This window comes from Calypte anna, chromosome 1, assembly GCF_003957555.1.
Source record: "Calypte anna isolate BGI_N300 chromosome 1, bCalAnn1_v1.p, whole genome shotgun sequence".
NCBI lineage: Eukaryota > Metazoa > Chordata > Aves > Apodiformes > Trochilidae > Calypte > Calypte anna.
The window spans coordinates 92711189-92735605 of record NC_044244.1 but is presented as its reverse complement, the minus strand read 5'-3'; positions in this window follow the sequence as shown (position 1 = coordinate 92735605).

Here is a 24417-nt window from a genome sequence, read left to right as displayed (position 1 = left end):
TCCTCAATCTACCACTTAACATAGAAAGAATTAAATTCCCAATGGGAGATTAGAAACGTCATGGTCCCAAATTAAATTCTTAGTCTTCTACACCATCAGATATGTTGATCCAGCTGCTGAGTTTCAAATATGGTAATAAATTATGCAGGTGTGCTCTGTTTTCTACTGGTTAGCTATAAACCAAAATTCTTATGGAAAAGAAAGAAAATTATTTGAAATTGCACTATTAGGACAGCTTCCAAGTACATCTCCGTCTATGGGGTTCTTTGCTATGGAAGCATACATTTTGTTATATGTATTTCTGCATATGTATTTGCTTTTTTTACTTTAAAAGCAAAATGTAATGGCTGAATTCTTATTCGAGCATAAATTTGAGCAAATTTTTAACTTTTAAAAGATATAGCTATGTGTTCAGCAGTTATGCTTAAAACTCAGATTGTGGCATGGGAAAATACTTTTTCTTCAATATAGCAGATGTCTTTCAATGTCTTCAGGGAAAGTTAAATGATTTTACTGACATCAAAAGAATGTAATTAAACACCTATGATGGCTAAACAAAATAATAACAAGTAGAGGCTTCTTCACATTACATTTGGTAACTATACTCTCACAAATGGGTTGGGCATTTCCTCTGACATCTCATATATGAAATTTGATTTGAATTAATTAAAATTTGTGGTGAAAATAGCATGTACATTTATTCCACATCAGAAAAATGAAAATAATTAACAATTCATCTCTAAGTGTGGGCTTGCTTCTTTGAGCAGCTTTCTAGTATAAAAGGTGCTGCCTTTCTAATAAGAAGGGAACTGTAATTGAAAACACAAATAAAAATACAGAAGAGAACGTCACATGGCTAAACACTACAAAAGCCTGCTAGACAAGATTTCTGAGTATGGAACTTAAGTAGAGAAGAACTTTAGGAGACGAAATTTGTTTGTCTAAAGTGGTGAAGTCTGAAATTTTGATTCCTCAACTAATAGTAGGTGTATTTTCCATCTTGCATAGAATCATAGAGGGGTTGGAAAGGACCTGGAAAGATCATCGAGTCCAACCCCCCCTGCCAGAGCAGGGTCACCTACAGGAGGTCACACAGGATCACATCCAGGTGGGCTTTGAATGTCTCCAGGGAAGGAGACTCCACACCCTCCCTGGGCAGCCTGTGCCAGTGCTCTGTCATCCTCACAGTGAAAAAATTCTTCCTTATATTTACACGGAATGATCTGTGCTCCAGTTTATAACCATTGCCCCTTGTCCTGTTGTTAATGACCCCTGAGAAAAGATTTACTTTGTCCTCCTGGCACTCGCCTCTTACATATTTATAAACATTGATGAGGTCACCTCTCATGGTCCTCTTCTCCAAGCTGAAGAGACCCAGCTCCCTCAGTCTTTCCTCATAAGGGAGATGTTCCACTGCCTTAATCATCTTAGTCACTCTATGCTAGACTCTTTTAACTTACTTGATGCTCTTATAATTGCATTCCATATGTCTTTTAATATATAGTTAGTCTCTAAATGTATGCCCAAGCAGAGATGCACCCTGTGGGTGCCTAACATAGGATGTGAAATGAAGCAGCTTCTTCTTACCACTGCCAACTTTTTCTAGAGAAGCATTTTGTGTAACATCATTTGGATGCTTAGCTTTTAGCTGACTGAAGTTACATACATTGGCATTGTTTTAACATGATATCAAAGTGTACATCTTGTTTACAACAATTACTTGATCATCTAGTAACTACCAAGGTTTAACAGAGATGCCCTTTTTCCAGTATTAGCACAATACTCTTATTGGAGAGGTAATAAAATTTCATCTAATACACAAAGCCATTTTTTCAAACATCACCTTCAGTTTACTCCCAAGGCACATCCAGAAAATATATACTGAGTGTAGACTTTAAACAGCAAAGCCAAAGACTGGGGAATTAATTACTATGATAGTAATGTATGGTGAACAAAATCCCACAGAATTGCAGGCCAAGTCCTGCCAAATGTCTCCATTTCGGTTGGCAAACCACATAACAGGAAAAATTTTCTACTTCAATTGTATGCAGCAAGTTCTGTCTGGAATATGGTAACAGAGGAACACTAGCCTAGGCCACTTTTAATACCAACTTCAAAATGAGACTGTTAGTGTGGTTGGTTTTATGAAAGAGTTACAGGCCTACAAGTGTATTACTGAGGTCGTTTACGGCAAGGAGTCACAGATTCTGACATGAAAGCAATGGAATCCTTATCAATATGAATATTTAAAGTCCCTTTAACATGTCAACATTAACACCATGTTATGGAAGAAGGATGTTTACAGAACTTGTAAAAAGGGACTGCCCACTTGAGTGAAATATAGGAAAGTTCTCAAGAGTATGAAGGGATACAAGGAAGGCCCACATGCAATTAAATCTGGTAAGGGATATGAAGATCAGCAAGAAGGGTCTCTTCAAATACATCAGTAGCAAAAGGAAAATTGGGAAAATCTGGGCCCACTGCTGGATAGATTGTTGGACTTGATGATCTTAAATTTTTTTTCCAACCTAAACAAATCTGTGATTCTATGGTGAGGTGCGTGCCCTAGTGGCAGACAATACAGAGAAAGTGGAGCTATTGCATGATGCCTTCTTTATTTCAATCTTTACTGGTAAGGTCGGCCCTCAGGAGTCCCAGACCCTGGAGGTAAAAGAGAAAGTCTTGAGAAAGGAAGACTTTCCTTGGTAAAGGAAGATCAGGTTAGAGACCAGTTAGGCAAACTAGATACAAATCTGTGGCCCCCAAAGGGATGCACCCACAAGTGCTGAGGGAGTTGACAGATGTTATTGCTAAGCTACTGTCCATCACCTTTGAAAGGTCACAGATAACAGGAAAGTATCCTGTACTGGAGTACTGAGTACTGGAGAAAAGCCAGTGTGACTCCAGTTTTCAAAAAGGGCAACAAGAACAACTCAGGAATCTACAGGCCAGTCAGCCTCACCTCTACCCCTGGTCATGATTGTGACCGCTGATTTTGGATGTCATGTATAAGCACGTGTAGGAAAAAAGATTATCATAAGTCAATCAACATGGATTCACCAAAGAGAAATCATGCTTGATGAATCTGATAGTCTTCTGTGATGGCATGACTGTCTGGGTAGTGAGAAGAGAGCAGTGGATGTTGTCTATCTTGACTTCAACAAGACTTTTCATACTGTCTCCCATAACATCCTCATAGGCAAACTTAGAAAGTGTGGGTTAGATGAGTGGACGGTGAGGTGGATTGACAACTGGATGAATGACAGAGCTGGGAAGGTAATGATCAGCAGTGCAGTCTAGTTGGAGGACTGTAGCTAGTGGTGTTCCCCTGGGGTCAGTATGGGGTCCAGTCTTTTTCAACACATTCATCAGTGACCTGGATGAAGGGACAGAGTGTATCCTCAGCAAATTTATGCACGATACAAAATTGGGAGGAGTGGCTGATCCACCAAAGGGCAGTGCAGTCATTCAGTGAGACATGGATAGGCTGGAGAGTCCAGGTGGAGAGGTATCTATCAAATGAAGTTCAACAAAGACAAGTGTATGGTACTGTGCCTAGGGAGAACTAACCCTATGCACCAGAACAGGTTAGTGGTTGGCATGCTGGAAAGCAGTTTGCAGAGAACGTCCTGGGAGTCGTAGTGGACAACAAGTTAACCATGAGCCATCAATATGCCCCTGTGGCCAAAAAGGCCAGTGACTTCCTAGAGTGCATTAGGAAGAATGTTGCCAGGAGGCTGTGAGGGGTTATCTTTCTTCTCTAGTCTGCCCTAGTGAGGTCACATCTGCAGTGCTGTGTCAAATTCTGGGATTTCCTGTTAAAAAACCAAAAGTAACTACTGGCAAGAGTCCAGTGGAGGACTATGAAGATGACGATCAGATGACTGAAGCATCTCTTATGAGGAAAGGCTGAGTGACCTGGGTCTGTTTAGCCTGGAGAAGACTGAGAGGGCGCTTACTTAACAATGATAATAAATATCTAAAGCATGAATGTCAAGAGGATGGGGTCACACTCCAGCAGTGCCCAGACAGGAAAAGGGCAGTGGACATAAACTGGAAAAGAGAAAGTTCCATTTGAACATGAAGAAAACCATCTTTATTTTGAAAGTAACAGACCACTGGAACAGGCTGCCCGGAGAGGCTGTGGAATCTCCTTCTCTGGAGATATTAAAAATCTGCCTGGACTTCATCCTTAGCAACCTGCTCTCAGTGAACCTGTTTTAGCAGGGGTGCTCAACTCAACTGGATCATCTCCAAAGGTCCCTTCCAGTCCTTACTATTCTGTTAATCTGTGAAAAGGTCTGTATTATAGGAATAATAATCTTTAAGGATTTAGCTTGCATGTAATCAAAAGGCATGCAAACTCAGACATTTTCCTGATCAATTAAAAGAAGTCTGGTTAGAAAACCTGTAACCAAGCAAAAGTGACAGGAGACGAAGCAATTTTTTTGTCTTTTAAAAAAATTATTTACTTCCTAAATCCTGAGAACCAAAATTTTTAGTAATTCAGAGAAGTAATTCTAGACCATCTGGGCCCTCATTATCAGCAGAGAAGATTCATATGTATAGCATTAACTGCAAGAGAATATTGTATGTGCTATGTTCGGTATCTGTCAGTCTGCGACTTACAGGACACAGAAAATACACTTCAGCCAAGTGACATAAGCATTAAAGAACTGTCGTAGGACTTGGAAACCAAACAGTTTGTGTGAACAGAGTGTTTCTCATCCTACATTACCCCAGCTTCCCTGACCATATACTACCACAACTGATAAATGGTACTTTGTGACTCTAGCACAGCTTGCTACTGGCAGTTACACAGTCTTAAAGTTTTTTAATGATTGCTTGAAAAGGCCTACTGCACATGAAATGTTGAGTTTGTAATATAGAGAATAGCCGATCTGCTATACAAAATAAACAACAAAGACAAAGGCTGGAAAAGCCATTCCCATAGCTAATGTGGGTAATCTCATAATGACAAGAATTGGAGGTTTGACATAGGTAATTCTAAAGCACTCTCAAAATTTCTAACCATCTTTGTTTTCTAAAAATCTAAACCTAAAGCATTATCATAACCAACCCGGTGGAATGCTAACATAAACCTCATTCTGACAGAGGGAGATGCAAACAGAATTAAAAATAAATACTGGCAGAGTTGTGAGTGATCTTATCACAAGATTGGAGTAATTCAGGCAGGATGGGACCTCAGGGGATCTTTAGCCCAATCTTCTGCTTAAAGCAGGATCAACCCTATGATCAGATCAGGCTGCTCAGGTCTGCATCCAGCCATACAAACCTCCAAGGAACAGAGATTACCCAATCTCTCTGGACACCCTGTTCGAATCCTTGATTAGTATCATAGTGATTTTTTTTTTCACTTATGTAAAGTTGGCATCTTGTTTTTCCTTGTTCTGCTGTCACTCACTTCAGTAGAGAGTCTAGCTTCACCTTGTTGATAACCTCCCCTTAGGTGTTGGAAAGCTGTTATTAAGTCCCCGCAAAGCCTGCTAGTCCTCATGCCAAGCCAGCTCTTTCCTCAGCTTCTTCTCTCATCTGTCATTATTTTCCAGTGAATCACATTTACTATGTGCATATAGAATAGAATACATAAAAGTAAAATACACATGTAATGATTTAGAGATGCTATCATAAAGTGAAAAAACACTTACAGCTAAATCAGATAGAAAGAATTTAGCAAGATATGAATGCCATTTGGATACTACTTAAAAGAATTTTACTACGTGCTGTCAAGCTTGCTACCACGCCACTAAGAAGACTATTCTTATCAAAAAGAAAGATATGAAACTAAATAAAAAATCCTCAACATTTAGAGGGGTAGTGAAGAAATGAACTAAAATACTCATAAGAAATGGAAGATGGAATAAGCTAACGATTCTGAACATCAACCAAAAACTAGGAAGTACAGGAAACTGTAAAGATAAAAAAAAATTAAGAGAAAGCCATGACAGAGGGTATAAAGAAAAATAATTTTTTAATGCATAATAGGAAATAAAAGATACGTAGTGAGTCATCACTTGTTTTCCTAGTAAATAGATACTGCAAAAACACCTTCAAGAGACAAAAAAACATGCAGGAGATTGGTCTGTTCAATAACTGCTGTGTAGTTAAACCAAATAATTTTGGTATTTATCTATTTATTTATTTATTTATTTTTGGCCTGCCCATCCAGATTTGATTAAAGGCAAAATAAAAAGTGCTTAACATTGGACATTATCAATAAAATACTGAAAGGGGGTGACCACATTAATACCAGTTAGCACTGGTTTCTAAAGAATGGCAGTCATGTATCTATCTACCTTGAGATCTTTTCCTTATGAGGTTAAAAGTATTGTTCTTAAAGGAGTTGATGCATTTTTTTAGAGACTGGAGAAGAGATGTGGTACTACACTACATTTTCATTAGGTGGACTAGTGTTAGAGCCACATCAAGAGTTCAGTGGCTTACAAATTACAGACCTACAATTGAAGGCTTTTCTAATGCAGCCTTACATAATCTTATTCTTAGTTCATCACCTTCAACATACTTGTCAATGACATGGTATGAAATTAACACTGACAAAGTTGTAACTGTGACAATAGTAAACACTTAGGAAGACAAATTAATGATACATAACAATTTAGATCACTTAACATGCTGCATGCTATCAAAATGCATGTGTACAATCAAGTGTAAGGTTGCCCTGCTGGATAAAAAAGGGCCATGTGTTAGAAGTACCAGGTGAGAATATATTCACCTAAAACAGAACACAGAGACTTCAAACTAACCCAGGGTCACAGTGAAATCACATGGTCAGAGCACAGGAAAGAGCTCAGGCAGCCACCGGGTATGAATATAGTGGCATATATTGTAAAGACAAGCAAGACCATTTTGTATCACTCCTTTTGGCATTGATCTCCTGGAATACTGCAGCCAATTTGGGAACGAATAGTTCAAAAAGGAAGATGAAAGCTCAGAAACTGAGAAAAGGTTTGTCAAATCTAAACTAACAAGGGTCTTATTTCCTATTAGAGAAGTCAGAAAGATGATGTGATAGTATAGTCTTTCCTGAAGATAATCTCCCTGTGATAAATAATAAGTCTGCTCATACTTTTAATTCCAGCAAATGGAATTGTTTTCCAGGCAAAACAATATCTGAAAGCAACACTGCAGTAAAATAATAGACAAATGTCAGCAGTGAAGTTAATTTATCCATGAAGAAATTAAAAAAGGTATTTCGTGGATTTTTTTCTTCACTGGAAACCTTTAAATTAAGGTTACCTGTGATTGTAAGAGAGGTATTGTGGCTCATCCATAGCTTTTGGATCGGATGCAGTGACTGAATCAGGTGATTCTCACAACTTGACATGTGGGCCAGCTTAAAGACAAACATGAGAGTCTTTCATAGCTTTAAATGAACTAATAATGGTGAAGTGACAGCTCCATATATATGGTCAACTCATTAAAAAAAAGATGTTGATCAGTATTGTTTGGAAGGAGCACTCTTTACTGTTTCATTGTCAATTTAAGTAGCTTTCTAGCCTAAGTTTTGCTATATTTGGTAAACTCTAGATTAATCTTAGCAAATAGCAAAATGTTTTGCATGTGCCTATCACTTAACTCAGGGTGTGCCTTCCCTGCTACTGATGCTTACTTGCTGTATCAAGCTGCAGACTGATATATGAATAGCTGACTGGGGTTTTGAGAATTTTTTTTGAGGTTAGATTTGGCTAATACTGATTTCATTACAAAAACACAACAACTTGTGGACAAGCACCATGATTTTTCCGTGAGTGGTTGGAATAAGGAATAAAATAGATTTTGAATTTCCTATGAATAAAAGAATACTTTAAGAATGTTTATGCTTCCTGGTTTGTTTGATTTTGAAAGATTCCATCATCTTTTCTTGTAATTATTCTTTGTAACTGAAATTCATTATTCATCAAGGGCTAATTAATTATATTTTGTAATGTGAATTCCTTAAAGTATTTGCTTTGAAGGTGGCTACTGTTTCCCATTGTTTTGGAATGAGGTTAAGCTTCTCCTCAAGTTAGTGAGTTTGAAAACATAAAAGCAATCTTTTGTGTGTGTAGTTGAACGTAATGTAAAAAGATGTGTGAATGAAGATGTAAAACAGCACATGAAAGAGAGTAACAGTAGATAAGTGTGAGAGTGCAGAAAACACTTTCCACAGTGGTAAAGCAGACTTATATGAGTTACTTTTTCAGCAGAAGTCAAATAAGTTAAAAAGGTAATAGAGAACACTGTTTAAGATCTGTAACAGGCAACTCTGCACTCCATAGATTAAAATACCTATTGCAACGTGCAGTCTTTAAGATAAAGCGAATTATTTATCTGTAAGGAATATGCATGAATATGAATTTATTTCAGAAGACTGAAATACTAATCTTTGGTTGTGAACAAATAATACCTTGCTGTGCTACAGGCATTTTTGATTCCTATTGAACCAGGTTAAAGTTGTGCTTTATCTTCTTTTAAGGCAGACTTCTACTTCATTAAGCATGGTGCATCAATCATGCTGGGCAACAGATAACAAATGTACTTTATAGCCTCAAACCATTTATGGTCTCTTTATGTCTGTATGTCTCCTTATGTCTACTTTGTAAAAAATAAGCTTCTACTAAGGAATTATCTGTTATTTTGGACTATTGCCAGTCATCATAGAATTTGATTATAAGCAAGTGAAAAAAAAATCCAGGGCATCAGGAGAACTGATATATTGAAAGCAGAAAGCCATATAGGGCTTAAGGGTTGGGTTAAAATGAATAATATCATTAAATGAAAGCTAGTTGAGTGAAATACGTGTTGTTTGGAAAAATTATTGTATTTGTATATATGATTAAGTACTCCCAGGTGAGTGTCCAAGTAAGTCAGGGAATGACATGCAATATTTGTGAACGGATTTACATCACCCTTCAGAAGGATGTTGCACAATGCGTATTTCCGTGTATACAAGGAAATAAAATAATTTGTTACATGCTGCTCCATGGCTAGTGCATGAACTTAATGTATGGTGATAAGAATTGTTGACATTTGACTTTATCCTTCATGTATGGATAATAGCCAGTTAAGAAGGGCATGATAAAAATGTGAAAGAAGTCATTAATCACTAGAAGAATGTTTGGCACAGTGTAAATAGGAATAAAAAAGTACTTGCCTGGGGAAGTAAAGTGTTTTAATCTTTGTATTTCAGTCACTGCATGAGTCAGACACCATATTTTACTGTTTGATAATCAATACCAGTGTTAGGCTTGCTATCACTCATGAACACTTGTTAAGAACCTCACAATGACCAGGTCTTAAGGCTAGGCAAGCCTTAACAAGTATGAACCACTGAAACACACATACAAGCAGTCCTGGTGATGCTAAATTGCTAGCTGTACTTTGCAACACCTAAAGGACAGTAGAGTCCCTTGAATGCCCAGGTTGGTCAGTGTACAAAATACACCTGCTGTATATAATCAAAAGCTACCTGATCTTTTCTGAGACTTCCCAACTGGCAGGTCTTCCACTCTCAAGAAACTGCTTTATTAGAAGAGTATTTAAAAAACTACTCCTGGTCCTGTTGCCTGAAACACATTCAGTGTTGGTCTAAAATATATGCATTGTAGTGCATCTTCATATGCTGATTTTGAAAGGGCCTAAATTTTACTACTTCATTCCAAGACTGAGCAATCAATACACTTTAATCAATGCACAACTGATGCTGTGTTTAATCCCACTCTGGATATTGCTTTTGCATATCATGCCTGTCACACACTGGATTTGGGCCAAGTATACTTTTGTGTTTAGTTTCGAAAATGCAAGTAGCTGTAGCTCTTTTGTAGCTAAAGTCCTCTTCTAGCTGCACAAGTACTCCTCCTTGAAGATAAAACTTTCTAAGAGATTACAAATATTTACTTTTTAGTATAACTTCCTCCCTACCAAATAAGTTCCAAATCAAAATGGCTATCAAATATAAGATAATTTTTAAGCTAGTGTAACTCACATGTACAGGGTGGGTGAAATTGCCTGTGTCCAACCTCTTGTCACTAACCTCTGAGCTGCTGCCTACCCTATCACTTGACAACAGACATTTTCTTCAGTGCTGTCATCAGAATAGCACCAAATGTATTGAAGGATATATCAGACACACTGGCTTTTGCTGAAAAATTTTCTTATTCTTTATTAAAAACCTGCATGATGAGAAGCATATGTTAATCTGTTGTCAAAACACTCCCTCCGTTTTTAAGTTCTTAATATTCATAACTCTGAAGAACTCTGGTTTGTGCAATCTCATTCAGCACATTCGTAACTTAATTTCATAAAAACATGTAGATACCTGTTTAGATGATTTTGTTTCTAAATTCCCATGTACTTGAACTACAGTAATCCAAACAGTTGTAAAACTTCTAGGCCATTATAACAAAAAATAAGAACAATACCAGCAATACAACTTCATAAATAGTGTTGAAAAGATATTCTTTTTAGGAGAGTATCACAGCTACATCTAATATATCTTCTGGTAAACCATTTTTTTTCCTTCTATCTAGGTAATTTTTCACAGTTGCTGAAACATCTATAAACTATATCTGGAAAACTAAGCAAATTAGTTAAGGTACTATGTCATATATTTTTGACTCAACAAAATTTGTCTAAATTGTTATTTACACTCTATTGTTTATAGCTTATCAGTGTGATCTTTTACAAACTGTCAGTTTGTACTGCGGTTGCATGCAGAGAAATTTTGTAACATCATATAAATTCTGAAAATTCATGAAGCCATAAGAAGCTATGCATCCATGTGTTTTACATACCAAATAAGAAAGCATTCACAGTCTTATAGGCATGCATTTTCATGGGCTTTTAAATTTAATGTTGTATTGATATGTGTGTGAGTAGAGCAATGCATAGGCAGTAATGTATAGAAACTGCCAGCTTGTGAATATTACTTCTGTTTCTATTTAATTGCAATCAATTATGCACTTCTGAGACCTTGGTTTCAGCAGTTAAATTCTGAAAAAACTATACCTTCCAAAAGAAAAGGGAAAAACAAAAACCCCAGAACTTCATTTCATCATCTGTAAGCCAGACTGTGAAATTAATTACAATGTCTTCTTCCCCGCTTTCTTTCTGCCTTCTGATTTCAGTGCATATTTTGAGAATTTATTTCAATGGGATTTTCACATTGGAATGTTCTTTAGCTTGGGCCCTACTAATCAAAACCTTTGTACCTGGAAATTAGCATGCATCAGTGTGGTGGGTTGGTCTTGGCTGGCTGCCAGGAACCAACCCAGCCACCCTGTCACTCACTGTACTCAGCAGGACAGAGGGAGAATATAAGATGGAGAAGGTTGTGTGTCAAGATAAGACACAGAGATCACTTACCTATTATCATCATGGGCATGACAGAATCCGCTTGGAGAAAATAGATTTAATTTATTTCCAATTAAAAATAGATTAGAAAGCACAAGTCTTATGAATAGTGGTGAGGAAATAGTGGTGAGGATGTTTAGTCTGGAGTGGAGGCTGAGGGGAGCTTCTTGCTCTCTACAACTACCTGAAAGGAGGATATAGAGAAGTGGGTGTTGGTCTCTTCTCCCAGCAAGCAGCAGAACAAAAGTAAATGGTGTCAGGGGAGGTTTAGATTGGATATTAATAAAATGGTTGTCAAGTATTGGAACAGGCTGCCCAGAGAAGCAGTTAAATCACCATCCTTCAAGATATTTAAAAGACATGTAGATATGGTGCTGAGGGACATGGTTTATTGGTGGACTTGTCAGTGCTGGGTTAACAGTTGAATTTGATGATCTTAAAAGTCTTTTCCAACTAAACAGGGAACACCTTCTTCCACCTCGCTTTTTGGGCTTTGTTTTTGACTCCTCTGCCCAGCTTGCCCCTTTGAGCAGTACAAGAAGCAGAACTGAGCAGAACTGGGACCTGCAGTTAGTTCATAACAGCTCCTTTCTGTAGCTCCTTCCTCCTCACACCATCATGGACATCTTTTTGCACCAACATAGGTCCTCCACAGGCTGCAGGCCTTCTGGATAAACCTATGGGCTCCGCTCCTTCTTCCCAGACCTTCATGTTTGCAGGATTGCTTCTCACACATTTTTTTCCTCAGTCCTCACAGCCTATGTGGTATTTTTTTCTTTCTTAAATATGTTTTCTCAGAGGTGCCACTAGCTTGTCTGAAGGGTTCATTTTGGACCTGGCTGCATCAAGGTGTGTCTGGGACAGGGCAGCCCTTGGCTCATCACACAGAGCAGCTCTCCTGCTGCCAACACCTTCACATCTATAGCCAATGCAAACATTACAGTAAAATATTTAACCAGCACAAATATTAAAAAATGGTAGCTTAGAAACTTGCAAAAAATACATATATATGTTCAGTCAGAATAACTGTCACTCTAACATTTAATCCTTTACTATTCACAGACCATAATCTGTATGCCATTTTCATAGACTTTAATTATGTTAAATGTCACTGAAATAAGGTTTTATTTGGTGATAATAATGCAAATGAGCTTGTATTCTCTATGGGAAATATTAAATTGCCTCAGTTAAATGTGATAACATTACAAGGCATCCCAAAGGAGCCAGAAGAAACGTAAGAAGTGATGGCTAGAAACTTGATTCGGTTGTCTTAATCTGTTTTCACTGAGACTATTATTAATTAAATGTTAATAATACTTCGGTGAGCTACAGAAATGACCTTAGGAAATTTCTGTTAATCCTCCTAGACACCGTGATCTTAGTAAGAACAGTTCTAATTTTGCCTTTTCAGAATATAAGATGGAAGACAGAATGGAAAAAGAAGTTAACCATTTTACCTTACAAATAATTTATATATTCATATCTAGAATTCACCTCCCATTTTCTGTTTGTAGGTATGTCTCATTTAAATTATTCTTTTTTTCTAGTCGATACGAGTAATGGACAAAGAAAAAAGGGGAATTGAGACTGGAGACTTTAACTTGGAAAATGAAAACAATTTGATAGATTTGCTAACACAGAGGAAAAGTAATAACATAAGGGATAAAGTAATAAAGGATACAAATATATATATGTATATCCTGATAGATATAGGCTCTGACAAGCATGTGGTGAGCTGGTGGTACAGGAGGGCAGGGGAACAGCAGTGGAAAGAAACAAGGAGGAGCTACTGGCATTCCCAATATAGAGTATGGGCAGGGAATAGGAGGGAATAGATCCCTCCCTTTGTGTTCTTTCCCTCTCAGAGTCCGAAAGCCCTCCTTCTTTGGTTCCTTATGTTCAAATGATGACAAAAAGTATAAAATACCACCACAACTTCTGTATGACTTCTCCACAACCAATGGAAGCACTTCCCTGAAACTGGAATTGCATTCAGTTTGCATATATGAATGCAAACATTTCAGAATTTCTGAGGAGAAAGCACATAATATCATATCCAAAATGATTGGTTAGATGTATGTAAGTGGGGGTCCCTGAAAAATTTTACAAAGAATAAGGGACCTAAAGGTTTGATGCTGGCATTTCATTCTAGGAAGACTGTACTAGAAAAATGCATGAGGGCTTGTACTTTCAGTGCTAGAGTGTAAATAAATCAGAAGTTTCCAAGAAGGTCTACACAAAATATTTAACAACCGAGAGCACATTCCAGGTGTGGTAATCCAAGCTCAATTTAGTTGGTACATAACAAAGAATGTTAAGATTCAATTATTATTTCAGTAACAAGACTTAAATTTATTAAGTAAAGTTACAGCCTTGACTATGGGTTATCACTAGACAAAGACATATTAGAAAAACACATGTAGCTTTCATCCCCATTGTGATCAACTGAAGAAAGGTTCAAGTGATAAAGCTGCTTCATCACTAAATATTTTTTAATTATTGTAAAAAAAAAAAAAAATCAGTTGGTTTTGTTGGGATTTTTTGGTTTGGTTTGGTTTGGTTTTTGTCCAGAGTACTGTGACCTCCTACTTCAGTACTAAATTACTCTGAAATATGATATGGCGATGTCATGCAAGTTTGATGGTGAAACTCTTTTTCTGGGTTTACAGTCATTAGTTCTATAAAATTCACATTTGCAGTTTATATAGATTCAAATAAGATTCTTCAAAAAAATCAGTTGATGCTGTTCTATGTGAACATAGAATTCGGATCTTGCAACTAATTCAGTATCTATGCATAACAACCTTCTTCTAGGGAAGGGACACTCAGAATAATGGGGACTCAGATTTCTTCAGAGGAATTGGCAATATTTTTGATTGAGGCAGAAACGATTTAAAATTAGAAAATAGGAAAAGAAATGTTTGCTAATGAGCATTTATTTGCAGTGGTGGTAAAAGAAGGCCAACAACATCCTGGCCTGTATCATCAATAGTATGGCCAGTAAAAGGGAAGTGACTGTGCCCTTATACTTGGCACTGGTGAGGCTGCACCTTGAGTACTGGGTTCAGTTCTGGGCCATTCACTGCAAGGAAGACATTGAGGTGCCAAAGCAAGTTCAGAGAAGGGCAACCAAGCTGGTGAAGGGTCTGGAGAACAAGCCCTATGAGGAGAGGCTGAGGGAACTGGGAATGTTTAGTTTGGAGAAGAGGAGGCAGAGTGGAGACCTTATTGCTCTTTGCAGCTACCTGAAAGGAGGTTAAAGTAAGGTGGGTGGTGGCCTCTTCGCCCCAATAAATAATGACAGGACAAGAGGTCTGAAGTTTCTCCAAGGGAGTTTTAGAGTAGATATTAGGAAGAATGTCTTTACTGACAGAGTAGCCATGCCCAGGGAGGTTGTGGAGTTGCAATCCCTGAAGGTATTCAAAAGTTGTGTAGACGAGGCACTTCAGGCCATGATCTAGTGGGATGGTAGTTTGTTTCTTTTTTTCCCCTATGTTGTCAATTGGATGTGGTGATCTTAGAGGTCTTTTCCAAGCATGACAATTCTGTGATTCTGTTTCTGTAAAAACCCTAACCTGCTTTCTTGGAAATCCCTTAGATTTCAAGTGCAAGAAGGTGTTAAATGTTAAGGCCATCTGAGTCATGGAAATAACCCATTCAGCACTATATCACAATGAATGTGTCAATTGTTATCTATTTCCTGGTTTTATCTTTGTAAAGGCTGTATGACTGCAGTGCAAAATAATTCAAAACGTTTATTTTCAGAAGGAGGTAAGCTAACCTTCTGTATGAATAAAGTTAGTAGACATAATTGAGATAAGCTTTAATTTTTGCATTCATATTGCTTATGTTGTGATGAAAAGCTTAGTGGAAAATTGAGAAGAAAACAATCACATTTTGCTTGAAAATTAATCTGCTTCACTAAAAATGCTGAAGAATGATTAATAGGTCTTAGATATTTACAGTGAGAAAAAAGCATTGAAATGAAGGTGAACTGGATAAATAATTTATGAGGGAAACTTCTGGCTAGCACAATCATAGTTATATCCAGACTACTTTCATTACATTCATTATTCTCATGCAGAGCAGTTATTTAACTTCCAGAAACTAGTGAAACTGGCATTTGAGTTTGATGATTGACTAAATTCTTTTTTTGTGCTTCATAGGAACAAAAGTATATGCATGTAACATAATATTTGGATTCTGTTATACTTCCACTAATGAATTTTATGTAATTAGTAGGAAATCAGGACAGCCCATCCCAAATTCTCTTACTTGTGAAAAATTGTTCGATCTGTGTATTTTTATAAAAATGTAAGATATGTAGATATTTGGAAATTCTTGCCATTCAAAAATTATTTTCTCTTCCTAATTTTTCCAAATGGACACACAAGCTGACTGTCTGCTTTTATTTTACAGTTATGCTAAATTTCCATTTGTTTTCTTTATTGCTACCTGTAATTAATAAAACTACAGAAAATCAGATAAGAGAAAAGACTAATGCTTTTGTAAAGATCAATCTGATCAATCTGTAAAGATCAAATCTGTATTTTAACTATAGCAACACTGTTTGCAGGGATCTTTATAGGGATGATGACATCTGAAAGCTGAGTTTTAATTTAACCTTACCTAATAGCTCATTTAACCCATGTTTATCAGGGAGGACTGTACCTACCTGGTTCCCAGAAGCTCAGGTATGCAAATCTAGCAGCCAAAAAAGGCTGTTAGTTCTGCATGGATTTAAAATGTGTTGATGTAAACAGGTGTTTCTGGACTCAATATACCCCAGGTAATATCTCCAGGAGGAAGGTCATATACCACCACAAACTAGGTCTTATGAAATAAATCAGTGTAGCTGAGCTTCTCTCCAAAGCAAAACTTATCAAGGGTCTTGTATCCGGTATCAGCACTCACACAGAAGCATACTGTGACTGAACCACTTTGAAATTGTTTTGCATGTAATAAGAATAATTTTCTTAAGAAATATCTGAAATATTTGATGTACAGTATCATTAGTCATCTGAATATTTTCATCAGATCTCTAGAAGTGAAATGTTATACTGCAGTGGTTGGTGAGTACCTGACAAGAATAATAGCAGAGAATAAAATCCTGAAACCTTCTTCTTCCTTCTGCTGAGACCAGAAAATCTTTACCTGCTGTCACATTTCTGTTCTGTTTGGAAACTTCCAACTCTTTCTGCGGTTCCTCTTTTAGTGCAGTTCACCATCTTCTTTTTCTAAAAGTTTCCAAGCTTTAATTTCCTCTGTGATATTTTGCCTGAAGGTAGTGCATCAGATTTGTGGTACGCCAAGGTTTCCTTCCCATGTTTCAGTATGGCTTTTGCCTTTCTCTGCAGCAGCAGCATGTGTTTATAACTTATCTGTTCAGTTCGTTTGCCCAGCTCCTTTTTTATTCCTCGGACTTACAACTCACTGTAATATTAGTTCTTGTTGCCGGGGTACTTTGTATAACACTTGACTCTATTTTAATGTACACCTATTTTTGGAGCAGTGCAATGAGTAGAGCTTTGCTTTAGTCGTTTATTTTGCTCAGACATTTATTTGGAAGATATTAGCTCTGTTAGGGTATCCACAGATGACAGATTTCTCCATTCATCGGTAGTAGACCAAATATGGCCAAGACGAGATGCTCAAGGCCCAAATGTGAGCACAGAAAGCTTTACTCTCTGTGTAGTAGATTAGTCCCAGATAATCTGCATTGATAATATGTGTTCTCAGTTTCTTTCCTTTTACACTATGTTCAGTTGCTTATTCGTGAAAGCAAATAGGATGTAAGGTGCTACTACTGAACAGAGTACTCTGGTTTGGTGCTGTACTGTATCAGCTTTGAAATTCTATGGCAAATACAACTAATATTAAACAATATAAGATGGTGTTACACTAAGGGGCTAGCAGCAAGTTGCTAAGCCTATACCTTGCAGTTGTATAACCAGTATATTAATGCTTGCCTTTGGCTAAACTGTCTGATCTGTTCTGCACAAGCCATGCAGTCTCAAGTGAATCTGCCCCAGGCTCTTTTGAGCAGAAAGTCATGAAATCCCAGGCTTCTTTAGCATGTATTATATTAGCTGACAAGTACAGTGTCTGTGTGCAGGCAGCCTGGGCTGGAGGCTAAGTGTTGACTCTCCCAGCTGTATTGTTTCAATCTGAGACAGTCGTTCCCACCACTGGATGAAGCAACCAAATGCTGTCACCAGTTAAACAGCAGTACTCTTTTCTCCTAGAAATCTTTTCTGTTGCCTGTATTTGAAAAAGCCTTTGCTTTAAATCTCAGCTGAAGCGAGTTACCTGATTGCAGACCGCAAGGCCATCCATAAAAATGAGAACTGTGAGACTTAAATGCACTGAGTGACAACACAGAACTTATGATGACACAAATGATGCCTTTGTGAAAAGACTGTAATCCATGCTCATTAGAAGACATGGGTGTGGCAGGACTGGGAAACTATTCTGTATTTTCACACCATTATAAAATGACTAGATTTGCCTCTTCAGATTTTATCCAAATAGCACAAGAAAACTGTTTAAGTATTCATCACTGTTAAGTTCAACATAATCATGCAGTCAGCAATTTCTACTTCACTTTCTTTTACCTACTTCTGCCTTGTCTAGTGTTTTCTCACTATAATCTCAGTTGAAGCAGTATGTTAAAATATTTTTTTAAAAAATGGAATACATCTCCTCCTCAACAGAAGTAATTTACTGTGTCATTATATTCAGTTTTTCCTGTTGTTCAGACCATATACCCCTGTCTCTATTAGATATAATTTGACACATTTCTGCAGCTGCATAGATTGACAGATGCATAAGGAACCTCTGAGGACAGGTTTTCCCTAGGAGACTAAGGGTAGTATGAAGATGAAAAAAGCTGGTTCATGCAGAAGGGATGCATCCTTCTGGATTTTACTGTACAGCATTTTAGCTTGTATTGTCTAAATGGAAAAATCATTTTCACGTTTAAAGAATAACTTCTGGTGCCTATATCATAGATGTGAATGTGAACATATTATCTGAACAATAGCTCAGGAAGGCGTTATTCTCAAAAAGTGACAGAGATGAAAATATCTCAAGACGCTATTTATAGGAACATGAACATGATCAGTGTTATCAAACTGTTCCCCAAACAGAGATAAAAAGTAGACAACAGGATTTGGTCTACTCAAACCCACTGTTTCGTCTGCTAGATCAGACCTTGTACTGTTCACAGTTCCTCCTTTTCAGTGGGTGCATCTGACAATACACTGCCATGTAGATGTGCTGAAAGCATCTCTAAACCTAGGACAGGGCAACATTGCTTTGCACAATTATTTTCTTAAAGGAAACATAAATGTTAGCACAAAGCTTTCCAACAGTTTTGGAATGTATACTGTCACTACATATATCTCTTGGAAGAGACGGGAAGATGTGCAATATCACAAAAAGAATAACTACAAAAACAAAGAATACAGTTAACTAATGTAACTTTCATTTAGATTTATGTTCTTCTGAACAGATTTTATTTGTGTATCTGAGTCAATTATCCTAAATGTAGGCCAAACAGTGGCATATTCTGCTATTATACTCAATACTCTAACAACACAAAGGCTTTGGCAACAGATAACTCATGCTTTATCCATCTTTGCATGTGGTAATACACCCAGAGCATGCCATTTGTCAGCATCATGACAATTCCTGTATTCCCTGACTGCCTAGAGGAAAAGGTTTAAATACAACATTGTTTCTGGCTAAGGAGCAGTCATCTAAAAAGCCTGAAACTTAAGCCTCTCATTAGTTTCACAATATCTGGGAGATCTGTTACAGTATATTTCTGCAAAAGCCCTCCTTAAATCTGTGGCCAGTTTCTGCAAAGCTTTGATCAAGACAGATCAAATAAGTTTTATTTAGGTTCTACAGCAAGATATTAAAGGACTGAATCAATCTGTCAACTGATCATTTTGGGAAAAGATAGATAAAATAAAATGTGTTAAAATGGGCTGGGCTCTGCATCCTCTCACGACTTCCTCTCAGGACTTCATTCCTTTGTTACAATCACAGAATTGGAGATCAGTTGATCAGAGGAAGATACTATGAAATGTAGGAAGGAATAGACTCTTACAGCTTATTTTTTTCCTTTCTAGTGTATTTCCAATGTTATTGGTATGTAAAGGCCAGAAAGTTCAGAGGTATAATTTTGAAGTTAAAAGGGAACATGTGATAAGGTACCTTGCCTTTTGTCTGTCCTTAGTGGAACAATTTGAAATCCAAAGTAGGTCCCAAGTCAGTTCATTTTGTAGACTTGACCTTGTACTCAGTGGACATTTAATCTCATCACAAAACCACTGGATAATGATATAAACACCAATTTTGAAACAGCCCTTTTGGGACAATACATTTATCTTGGCAACTGGTTTCTGCTGAAAAGGGAACAAAAGCGTTCAGTATAAAAACTCTTCTAAAATACAGGATAGAATATTATTATCAGACTATCTATTTGTGATCAAATATGATCAAATCCAGAATACTGAGAGCTGAGGTCATTCCAAAAATAAACTTTTTTCTTTTCCTTAACTTGTGTTACTCTTACTGAGAAAAAAAAATCTAAACCATGTGCTTTGAGCTGACTTAAATGTAACTGAAATTCTAATCGGGTTTAAAGATAAATAGAGTCATAGACAGCACTTCATACCAACAAAGCATTTCATGTTGAATTTCCTTTCTTTCTTTTACCTGTATTTGCTTTTCTTTCTATTTTCCAAAATAAAATATTGTAGGGCGGCACACAGGGGTGAGGAGAATGTTTGGGGTTTTTTTCCCTCTACATATGGATCTGGAATAGAAATTAAGTGTAAGGTTAGCCCTCTTAATAGGATGGAGATAAGAGTCAACCCCCAAATTTTAAACCCCTTCAGAGTTCTTCTGTTAAGGCAGTGCACATGAGATGCCTGGAGTGAGAAACAAAATTATTTAAGTTTTCAAGTTTTCCATTGAGGCTATAGAGCTGATTTTCCTATATTTCAGATCCAGGAAGCCATCAATGCTTGGGGCTGTTGAAAAGCAACCTGAGCCCATGGGAGTTTGACAGGAATCTTTTGACTATTCCAGTAACTCAGGAGCATGTGGACCATGAGGAGCCATTTCAGAAGTTCTGTGTCAGCAGCTGGGGCCCACCAAACCTATGCTGCAAATGTCCGAGCAAATTTCACCAAAAATCCAAAGAGGGGAGGACAGGACATCCACACATACCAGGAACTTCTGTGCAAAGGAAAGAATTACAAGGGAAGTAAATTTAAAAAAAAAAAAAATGTAGATAAATTAGGATAAATATTTGACTAGCCAAAGAAGTTTGGTACTTTGCATCAGATGCAGGAAATCCACTCAAGCATTTTAATGAAGAAAGAGAAGCCTTCAGTAGACAATACCACTCATATATTAATATACTTTATGCTCTAGCTTCAGGCCTGTAAATATTTTGCTTGATTGCTGATCCTGTTGGTTTCCACTTTTCTCACCATCTACTTTTACCACCTATTTGTTTTAATTAAAAAATAGAATAAAGACTGTAATTTAACAAATTATTTATCTTTGATAATTTAGCTATCTAAAAGTTAACTATAAAATTAGACTTATATAGTTGTTTCGGCTTTTCCCATAGCTGACAGAGATAAATAAACAGTTTCAAGAAGTGATTCAACCCTTTCATAACATATCTGTCACACAGGTAGAATTAATTTAACTGTAGCTTTCTTTTTCTCTATGTCCTCACTGCAGAAAGAGTCTGGATGATTAGTGTAGACCACTTGTCTATCTTCTAGATGGTGGAAAGAAAGCCAAGTGAATCCCAGTTCAGCTGCATGGATTCTGTACTTGCCTATACAATAAAGTCTTGAAATGACTGGTGTCTCCAGTAGTCATTGCATCCTAACTAAAGGCAGCATATTTAGCAACATGTTAACTGGAACAGAGTGAGAAACGTCTGCATTTTGGCTGCTGCTTTGTAAAAATTTTGTGTCAGATCACATACTAATGCAGAGAAAACAAAATAACAAGAGGGATTCCAATATGTTTTATTACATTTAATACTAACGCTCCCCCTCAAGAAAGAAATAGTGAAATCTGGGATCCTACATGGTTTTATTTTTTTATATTTAGCCAATACCCAGTATTTTTAACTGAATTATCTTTTATAGTGCGCTTTTATATGGAAAATGGAAATGGAAATGGAAAGGGATTACCTCATACAGCTAAATATTGTTGTAGTTAAACCCTATTTTATCTTACTATGGAGCTCAGCTCTAGTGCTTGTTCTTAAGATGAAAATGTGTATTGTGACAAAGTAACTGCAGAGCAGGGCACCAGATCACAAAAAATACTTATCTGCTAGTTAAACGACTGGAAAAACTTTTTCTGGATCCCTGTCGAGGTATAAAGAAGAGAAAATTTACTGCCTTTTTCTTCAAAGGGTCATCAGACGCTTCAGATAATATTTGACCTATTTCACTGTAAGACAGCTAAGAACTGGGATCCTCTAGCCAATGTCAAATTGATAACAAGGAATGAAGACAAACCTTAGACCACAGGTAAATACTGCTACTGCTGCATCAGTGGTGTTACCTCTGATGTCAGTAGGTGTAGCCTCAGCCACAGTAAATGGGTACTCTTGCTGGTCTAACATTGTGGATTCTGCTTGTCTTTAGGCCACATCCCTACACATTTCCTATACCACATTAGGGTAACTTCTGCAATGCAAAGATGGAACTTGTTTTATTGCACCATACGATATACCTAAAAAGCTGGCTAAGGCTGAGAGTGCATGGTGGATGAAATAAAAGTTTCTGGTTTTTCTGTCTAGTTAGATGATATTCCTGCATACTTATCAAATAAGAATTTCTTGACTCTTGTGCTCATTTCTATTTTCAGACTTTAAGAATACATATCCAGTATCATTGGTCTGAACTCAATTGCAATGTCATTTTTTACCTGAGACCTAAGAGCAGCATAAAACTTTAATTGTAAGCATTTCCAAGGAATAACAAATGAATGCCTGGTTGCCCTTCTAGATACTCAATTACTGTTTCCACAATTACTAGTATTCCCAGAAAAATTGCAAACTTCATTAAGTTCCTTTAAAGCAGAAACAAGTTTGGGGCACAATTGGTTTATTAAAATCCATACAGGAAAGTGTAATAGTACACTGACAACAATAACAGGCTGCTATGATGCAAGGTCCATTTTAGGATTTTCTCTCAAACACAAAGAGAACCACAACTGTGGCTAGATTATTTCTGTGAAACTCCTTGATAAATCTCACTTGACATATTCTATTTTATAGTAATATTATTATTATGTTTTCTCTGTCTAAAACCAATTGTAATTTTGGCCAGTACTGAACCAGGTAAATAAAACCTCAAATGTGGCAATGAATTTTGAGATTATCTCTGTGTATGAGGTTTACTGGATTGCCAGCTACTAAAAGATCATAGAATCACAGAAAAAACCATTCTGGTTTTGGGCTGAAAGGAACATTCGAAGATCATCTAATTCCAGCCTTCCCTGCCATGTGCCAGGACACCTCCCACTACACTGAGCTGCTCAAAACCCCATCCAATCTGACCTGAACACCTCCAAACACATGGCACCCTTAACTTCTCTGGGTAACCTGCTCCAGTGTCTCATAACTCTCAAAGTAAAAAAATTCTCCCTTACTTCCAAAGTAAATTTAATCTATTTCAGTTTAGAGCATTGCCCTTTCTCCTGTAACTGAAGGCCTTCATGGAAAGTGCCTCTCCATCTTTATTGTAAGGCCCTTTTATATATTGAAAGAATGCAATCAAGTCTCCCCAGAACCTTCTCCAGGAACAATTCCAACTCTCTCCACCTATCTTCATAGAAGAGATTTTCTAGTCCCTCATGGACGTCCTGTGGACACACTCTTATAAATCCAGGTCTGCTTTGTACTGAGGATCCCAGTCCATGAAGTATGCCAGATATGGTTTCATTAGAGCAATGGACAGGAGCAGAATCACTTCTCTTGATTTACTGGCAATGATTCTTTTTATGCAGCACAGGGTCTGATTTGCTTTCTAAGCCGCAAGCAGACATTGCTGGCACCTGTTCAATTTTTCAATCAACAGGTATCCCCAAGTCCTTTCTACACAGGGCTGCTCTCAACCAGTTCATCACTGATATCAGAGATTTCCCTGATTCAGGTGCAGAGTCTTGTGTTTGGCCTTGTGGAATTTCATAAGGTTTTCACAGACCTACTCCTCAAGCCTGCCAATGTCTTCCTCAGTGTCATCCCTTCCCTCAGGCATATCAAATGCACCACTCATCTTGATGTCATCTGCAAACTTGCTGAAGATGTACTCAGTCCCACCATCTATGTCATTAATGAAACCTCATACCTTTTATTGATAAAGTTCCATATTTGCTTATAAAATGCAGTTCTGGACACATCATTGTGTATTTTCCTGTCGAGAATCATCTCCTCTTCCATATTTTCAGTAGTCATAGTCTCATCATACCTGTGTCAGGACAAATTTTAGGCACAGACACCCTAGGGATCTGGCTGGGGCGCCAATCTGCTGGGGATACAGGTCATTTCTTGTCTTACATCTGAGGTAACATCTCACTGGACAGTGTAAGAGATCAGAAGAAGGGGTGTAATGGAACAGTGTATTGCAGAGACCTCTCAGTTTTGGCTACACCAATATTGATGAGGTTGAGAAAGCAGAAGGAGGGCAGAAAGAGAAGGATGAGATGTCTACTTGTCCAGCACAGACCAATTTTCAAGTTCTTCCCTTGAAGGTTCCCTACCACTTCATTTTGCTTACAGTGCTGATAAGTTTTGAGACAGGTCCAGCCATAGCTAGAGGGTGCAAACCTGGAGGAGGTAGGATTTTAAGGACACTTGTTACTAAGAGCAGGGAGCATGGTTGCCACCTACTGTTCATGGTAACTGAAACATCCCAGAAAGGTGAGTATGGAGTGGGTCGTTGAGTAGGTGATATTCCCCTCTCCAAAAGGATAAGAAAAGATGTACTAGTA